Source organism: Cavia porcellus, unplaced genomic scaffold (genome assembly GCF_034190915.1).
Source record: "Cavia porcellus strain 051 isolate PalLab524CR breed Dunkin Hartley unplaced genomic scaffold, mCavPor4.1 scaffold_277, whole genome shotgun sequence".
NCBI lineage: Eukaryota > Metazoa > Chordata > Mammalia > Rodentia > Caviidae > Cavia > Cavia porcellus.
The window spans coordinates 63,041-70,389 of record NW_026947760.1 but is presented as its reverse complement, the minus strand read 5'-3'; positions in this window follow the sequence as shown (position 1 = coordinate 70,389).

Here is a 7,349-nt window from a genome sequence, read left to right as displayed (position 1 = left end):
CAGTTATAATCTCTTGTGAGCTCTTTGCCCATCTTTTTAAATACACTTGTTTAACTTCATTACCTGTATTGGTGCTGTTCAGTGTTTCCCAATGTGTTACTTCATCACAGAGCCAAAATTTGTGCATTGGAAACATCCCTTATTTCAAAAGATTTTTTTTTTTTTACACCTGTTGTGTTACTGTCTTGGTAGTTGTTTTGAAAACTTCACCTCTAATGCCAATGACTTCTGAGCGCTCCTGGTGATGCTTAGATCCTCCCAGGCAGGTATGCAAGTCTTCCTGTGCACTTCAGCTATTGCTGGAGTAGTTTGAATGGCTTTAGTAATGCACTAGCGCTGTGCATATCTGTTTTGTTGGTTTGACTTCCTAGTTGTGTTTAGTATGATTCATTGTTTGATAGACTAAAACCCAGGAATATATGTACATCTTATATGACTTTACTGCAAATAATACTTAAGGATTTTTTTTTGCCAACTGCCAAGCACATGCCACTTTTTTGCAGTTACTGTGTTAGTCCTAGATTTGCACTGGTGCCAGCCTGTCAGTCCTGACTCCAAAATCACTCTACTGTGACTCCATGTCTTTGACTCTGAAGTTACTGCCTTAGTTTAAGTTTTTTTGTTGTGTTGTAGGTGCTAGGCTACTGCCTATATTCTTGCCTCCTCCTCTTGTTTTATAATACTTTTCAGCAATTTATTTTAGCAAATTTGAAAACTACAAAAACCCAGAAGATGTCCTATAGAGACATGAGCTTTATGCTATGTGTCTTTTTATCAGTGCTGTGCATACACCAGTGTATTTGGTATAGCTTTTGAAGTTGGATCAATCTATGCATTTTAATCTTTTAAAATATTCTGTGCATATTTTACTGTATTTCTTTACTTTTTTTGGTTCTAATGTAGACACATTATGATTTATGCCTCATTGCTGATATTTCCATTTTTAGGCAGGTCCTTTGCCATGTGTTTTAGCTTTTAACATTGTATTCCTAGGGGTTGGTCTGCATTATGATAGGTTATACTAGTTGTTGTGTTAATGTATTTTTTTTCCTTCTTGTAGGGAGCGGTTTTAAATAGCTGCTGCTGCCCTGCCCCTCCTGCCTGAGGGCATTTTGTGTGTCAGCCTACATTTCCCATGATCCTCCCCTTGCCTGCAATGCACATGACAAGCAAACTTCCTGTTTCAGCCTGCCTACATTACCCATAATCCTCTCCTGCTTACATCATATAACTAAATGTGACGATGACCTATCAGATTAAGCCTTCTTCCTGCCTATGGCCTGCCCCCACCCTATATAAGTTGTAACCATTTTAAAAATAAAGGAGACTCGATTGGAATCTCATCCTGTCTCCATCTCTCTTTTCTCTTGTCCTGCCCCCATCCCCGATCCCCTCTCCAGGTTGAGACCCATAGATTGATCCGCAGGCCGGGTCACCTTCTCTCTTTAAAAGGCAATGTGGCTTTAGATAATCTGCAGATAAAAGAAAATGCTCTGGTAAGTCTTTTTTAAAACTACGCTAATAACTCAGTTAATTTGGTTACTGGGCATCTGGTACCAGGTACCATATAAAGTGATTGAGTCATTTTATTTAATGACAATGATTTTCCATTAGGAAATCTCAGATTAAAAATACAGAAAAAAATTTCTCCTAATGATCAAGATAGTATCTTTTGGAAAGTGGAACTTTTACATAACCTAACTTGACTATAACATCATAGTCTACATTTTTCTTCTGAATTATCTTTACACGTTTTTCAACTAAATAAGGGCTTGACTTTAACAACTATGTAATGAATTATAGTAGTCTGGCATTATAAAACAGTAATAATAAGAAAAAAAGAATTTTTTTAAAAAATAAGAATTTAAAAAAAAATACTAACTGCAGAAAATAATTTTTGTCCCTTACTGTGGAGCAAGCAAAACAATTTTTCTCCTATCCCATTTGCTTTCTATTTAGTTTGTTGGGTTAAATTTACATTTATGAAGTCACTTCATCACATTTTCAGGTTCCTAATTTCTAGTTAATAATATCTTTCTGCATTGGTTTAATCATCTTTAAATCACACTTTATTATTTATTTATTTGTCTTTTTGAGACAGGATCTTGCCATCTCTTTCTGACTGGCCCTGGGCTCACATTGTAGCCCAGACTGGCCTCTAATTTACAACAATTTTCCTGCCTGAGCCTCAGGAGTGCTGGGATTATAGGCACGTATCACTACGCCCAGCTAAAGCACAATTAATTTATAGCATTAAAATACCTGTGTTTGTGGCTTGAATAAGATGAAAAATGAACTGGAGGGCTGGGGATTTAGCTCAGCGGCATAAGCACCTGCCTTGCAAGCAGGCGGTCGTGAGTTCGATCCCTGGTACGGATAAAAAGTTAAAAAAAAAAAAAGAAAAATGAACTGGAAAACTGTGGGTCCTCAGAATATTTGGATCTTTTTTCCTGTGTTTATATGGCACATCACAACTTTTAAATTTTGTCCAAAAACTTGAGTTATTTTTGTATTGTTAGAGATTGGAATAAAGCTTACTTTTCTCAGTTTATGTCAATATTTTATAAAAACATAAGTATAAATAGAATTATGAGCATAGAAAACAAATTGAATTCTTAGCCTAAGTTGAAGAATGTATCTTTAAAATTTTTTTATTTATTTATTAAATATGAGACAATTATTTAGTTAGTTTTTTTTTAAGTTACTGTTTTAGTTACTGTGTGAGATAACTTCCTTTTCTTGTTCTAGCATTTCAAACTATGTCTGTGTGTTTAAGTTAATGGAGCTTATATTTGATTTGATTTATTAGGGCAAATTAACCAATTTATCCACTTCCATTTTTAAACTACAAGCTGTTTAAATTTTTCTTATTAATAGTTTTCCATGTGAATTTTTTATGCAGAGTCAAAGTTCAGTAAAGATTTTTTTCTTTTAAAGCTATAAACCCTTTTCTGAATTACTGAAATACGGAAAATGCATTATTTATTTTTTTCTTTAGAGGGTACTGTATTTCTGTATATACGTGATACTAGAGTAACTTTTTGGGGCTTAATAATGTGAGATGTCCTTTAAATTTCTCTTTTTTCCTGAAGAGTGAATTCGACGTTCCTTTTAAAGTCAAGGCTCGGCAAATTGGTAAGTACTTAACTTTTTGTATGAATTATTATTATTCCTTTGTTTTTTATTTTTTTGCATTACTTAAACTAAGAAATGGTGTTAAGCTTGACCAAAAGTGTGAGAAATTTTTGTCTTCCATTAGTGCTTATAGAGTTCTGAACTTAATACACATAACATATAAATAATACCTACCTGAATGTTTTGGCAGAAGGGTAGAAGTTACCCTCCAAGGTGAGGGGACATTTAAACTGCGTCTGTGCTCTTCAGGCTTGGCTCCGCTGCATAAATACAGCATTGGCTTGACTATAGATATCCACCTTGTGTAAGCTTTTCTTTGTTTGTGAAAGTAGTATAATTCATAAACTATTAATAAACTTTAAATGCAGCTTATTTCCCTCACGTTTTGTTCAACCATTTTCGCTTGCTGTATTACACAGCAGTGTGGTACGGATGCTATGTTTTGGTGAGTATGGGGTCTTTCTCTTTGCAGCTAAATTTTTTTTGTTTGATTTCTGGAATCGAACTCAGGGCCCTTGCACTTGCCAGTAGGGTGCTGTGTCGCTGAGCTATATCCCTGGCCCTGCAGCTAAATTCTTACACTTAGACCATACACAGCTAAGTATATGATTTTCAATAGGAAGTTTAATCTACAAAGTTCTCCCAACTAATCCACACTATTGGAGATGTCTGTCTGTCAATCTATCCATCCATCTCTACACCCACACTTGATTCCTTATTTATACTGTAGAATCTTCACTTTTGCCATATCCGTCTATATCCCAGGAGTGTATCACACTGCTGCTTCTCTTCATTTGGTACTCAAGGTTTGAGAAGGCTTTGTTTTTCACTACTCCAGTGTCTTAGTAATTACTTACTTATTCGGGTCCATTTTTATGTGTCCTGTTAATGTAAAGGAATGTTTTCATGTTTTTTCACATTGGAAATAAGAGTCCCTTATTTTGGAAATATCTCAAGTACATGTGTCACCTTTTTTGTTTGTATTTTAAGTAGCATTGACTATTGTTGTGCTCTTTAGCACTGCTTGAGAAGTATTGTTGTTGAGGCCGTATGCTTAATGAAATCCAGAGTGTAGAACTTACAGCCATTTATTCATCCTTTTACTTTACATACATGTGCTAAATCCAAAACTCTGCCAATAGTTGTGGGAGAGGCTAGGGTAAATGTGGTATGTTTGCCTTCAAGGAAGTTACAGAGATCTAAGATTGGGACATAAGTTAAAATTGCATTTCTAGTATATTGGATGAGTTATACTGACATATGTTATATAGCTAACATATTTTATGTTATTCAAATTTTTTTTTTTGGTACCCCAGGGGTCGAACTCAGGACCTCATGCTTGCCAAAGTGCTTATGCTACTGAGCTAAATCCTTGGCTACTCAAATATTCTTACAAGGAGATTTGTATGTTGGAATAAGTTTTCTCATGATTTAAAATTTGTTCTGTTTTCTTTTAACGTGCCATGAGGACTTATACCTTTTCCAGGATTATTCATTGAGTATTGAGAAGGCCATTACATATTAGGATATAAAGTATATTTTATTTTTATCCTTTTCTGGTTTATGGAGTGTTTATATAAGTTATTAAATTTCTGTTCAGGGTTAAAATATTGTACCTAACTTGTAGAGTCAGTGTAGCTAAGTAAGCTGAAACATGGTTTGATTTTCTAAGAGCTAATCATATCTGTGAGCGACTCTAGGTTGTCCTTGTACTTAAATTAAAACAAAGTTCTTATCTCTGAAAGGAGGGGATAATACAACTAGCTGAGTTCCAGGACCTTCTGGAGGGATGAGGGCAATGAGTTAGGACAGAGGGAAGAAGAGGTGTAGGACATAAGCAGTCCTTTGTGGATATAGCACCTAGAGGAGCGCTTCCCAGTCTCGGTCTTCTGCTAGGAAGGCAGTCAGATACATTTTGTTATGAGATTGTGAGATGATTGCAAGTAATATGTGTATGGTAGTATCATGTATGCATTTGGTACCACAAGATTGTCAGAGGTGACTAGAAGCGCGGTGGTCTTAGCAGATCCCCTGCCTCAGAGCCCCTTAGAAACTCAGCACGTTACCAGCCAGAAAGAAATGGCGGGTATTTCTGGCTGAGTGCTGCAACCCGGCAGGACAGTCTGCATTCCAGATACTACTTTATTCCCTCTTCAGGTCACTGCATTCTTTATCAGTTCTTTGAACTTTGGGCATCTTCAATTACAAATGCCATTGATTCTTGTACTATGGCTTAGTGTGAGTTGAAAGATTCTTTTCTGCTGAAAGTCTTGGTCAGCAGTACTGAGAGAACTGTAGATGTTATATCATTATTTTTAAAAAGTTATGAGGAAGGAAGGTATTTATTTTTGGAACATAAAAAGCAGGGATAGGAAAGATGTGGGCAGGATTGTTACTAATACTACTAAGGGGAGACTGGGCCATGGCTGCATGGAGACCTGGACAGGTAGATACAGAAGGAGACAGGATGAAGGAGGACATGGGAGAAAATACCCAAAACAGATTTTGTCCATTTCAGAATTTAGCTTTCTTCTCTGCCTTTTGCCCTGCATACCTTTCTCTGGGAATTTCATGGGCTCATCTTTGAAGGACCTGACATTAATGACCTGTGTCCAAAAGAACAAATGTATTCTGCCTCCCAGTGGTTTGTAAATACAAGTTAGGAGTATAAATGGTCTGAGTCGTGTAACACTACTAACATCATAGCATTATTGATAAAGTAATTTATCTTGCCTTTAGAGCTACCCTCTTTTCATTGTGGCGGTTCAGTCCCCTGGGGCTCCTTGCTGTGTTGTGCTTTAGCTCCTGGCATCTTGCGCAGATACCATTTTACACTTGGGCTCTGGAGAGTCAGTGGCTGATATGAGTGGACGCGCATGGGTCTGCCCGCAGGGTTCTGGGTGCTCTCTCATGGGCTGCAAGGATTTGGGACAATTTAACCTCTCCCAGACCGAGTTTCCTCTGTTAAAAAACTGAAGGAGTAGCTGCTTCATTTCTCTTATCATTTTAGAATGTCAAATAAGAACTAGCAAGAAATTTGACAAATATAAAGAAGTTTGCTTCTACTAGTAGTATTATATGGAAAAAAGCTTTTAAATGCTAGTGTTGCAATTTTCCTGAGTAATAATGTATGCATGAAGAATTTTAATGATACTTTTAATGAAAAGTGAGAAATTTTTCTCTTATTGAGCAGTGAAACAAGGACTTAAGATTGAATTATGTTTCTGTAGGTAAATTAGCTTTGAAGATTCCTTGGAAAAACCTTTATGGAGAAGCAGTTGTTGCGACTCTAGAGGGATTGTATCTGCTTGTTGTCCCTGGAGCAAGTATGTTTTAAGTTATAACAATTCAGTGATATCATAGGGATATTAAATTGTTGTCTGGGTTAAATATCTAATGTATTTAGTAAGGTACGAATATGTATACATAAATAGCCACATTTGTGTGTATAATGTCTTATTATTATAAAGAATATATGCAGTGTTTTAAATTCTATTCTCTGAGTAATTATTTTGCATCTAATCTTTCTGTTAAGATGCTTTAGGCAAATTTATTAGGAAACGAAATGTAATAAATTGTTAAAAGTGTACTGATATGTTAATTTGCCCATTTCAAGATAAGAAAATTTATTCTTTATTCTATTTCACTGCTTCTGATTTTAAGTAAATGTTTTTTCAAAAATTTGTGTCAACATAGGTAAATTTTTAAGCAAATTGCATTATTTTAATTTTAGTGAATTTCTTTGAAATATTATAGTTTAACATCTTTAGTTAATTTTTTCCACTTGAAGAGTGTGATAAGAAAAATTTGGATGTTTTAGGATAAAATTACTTAATAATTTTCTAATCATAGTACAGATACAAATTTCAGTTTTGTATTTTGCTTACAAAGTTTTATTATATACATTATAAACCTTTAAGTAGCAGCAGCATTGACCTGTCTTTTATGTAAGATACGACATTTTTATGTAGTTTGTAGTTTGTCTAGTAGTAGTGACAATTTTGAAAGGCCGTAATGTGTTCCATGGTGTGCTAATGTTTGATCACCATTATAGCGAACCTTGTCGATATCTTTTTTTTACAAATCTTTTAATGTGTGCTTTTACTTTATTTCCTTAAGATACATCATCAGAAATGAGATTTCCTAGACAAAAAGGGTATATATTTTATGATTGTTGACACATATTCCTGAATTAATTTCTGAAAGCCTTTTTA